Source organism: Trichechus manatus, unplaced genomic scaffold, assembly GCF_000243295.1.
Source record: "Trichechus manatus latirostris isolate Lorelei unplaced genomic scaffold, TriManLat1.0 scaffold00116, whole genome shotgun sequence".
Lineage (NCBI taxonomy): Eukaryota > Metazoa > Chordata > Mammalia > Sirenia > Trichechidae > Trichechus > Trichechus manatus.
The window spans coordinates 4204701-4205742 of record NW_004444052.1 but is presented as its reverse complement, the minus strand read 5'-3'; positions in this window follow the sequence as shown (position 1 = coordinate 4205742).

Sequence of the window (1042 nt, the reverse complement as noted above, 5' to 3'; positions counted from 1 at the left end):
CCCCTGTAGTGTGTGCTGTCCTTCCCTTCACCTAAGATGATTCTTATCTACTATCTAGTTAGTAAATAACACTCATCCTCCCTCCCCACCCCGTAACCATCAAAGAATGTTTTCTTCTATGTTTAAACCTTTTCTTGAGTTCTTATAATAGTGGTCTTATACAGTATTTGTCCTTCTGTGAATGAGTAAATTCACTCAGCATAAGTTCCAGCTTCCACCATGTTATATGCTATTTCACAGCTTCATTGTTGTTCTTTATCATTGTGTAATATTCCATTGTGTGGATATACCATAATTTGTTTATCCATTTGTCCACTGACGGACACCTAGGTTGTTTCCATCTTTTTGCTATTGTGAATAGTGCTGCAATGAACATGGGTGTGCATATATCTATTCGTGTAATGGCTGTTATTTCTCAAGGATATATTCCAAGGAGCGGAATAGCTGGATCATATGGTACTTCCATTTCTAGCTTTTGAAGGAAGTGCCAAATTGATTTCCAAAGTGGTTGTACCATTTAACATTCCGACCAACAGTGTATAAGTGTTCCAGTCTCTCTACAACCTCTCCAGCATTTATTATTTTGTGTTTTTTGGATTAAGGCTAGCCTTGTGGGGGTGAGATGATATCTCATTGTAGTTTTGATCTGCATTTCTCTAATGGCTAATGATCATGAGCATTTAGAAGAAAGATTTTATTTGGCATATGTTCTAAGAGGCAAAAGTGGGAAATAGACAAGCATGCTACCAGAGCCATGTCTGTCGGTGTTCAAGGGATGTTGCTGAATCATTAGTATATATTAACATTACAAATGGGTGAAATCATTAAAATTTCACCTTTTCAGATTGGCTAATAACTGCTAAATCACTGTGATTCTGTATTTTGAATTGTGCTTCTTAATAATCATTGGTACAAATTTCAGTAACTACAGTAGAGTCTTCATTGGTCCAACAAATCTTACTACATACCTAGTATGAATCCTGCTTGGTCATGGTGAATTATTTTTTTGATATGTTGCTGAATTCTATTGGCTAGAATTTTG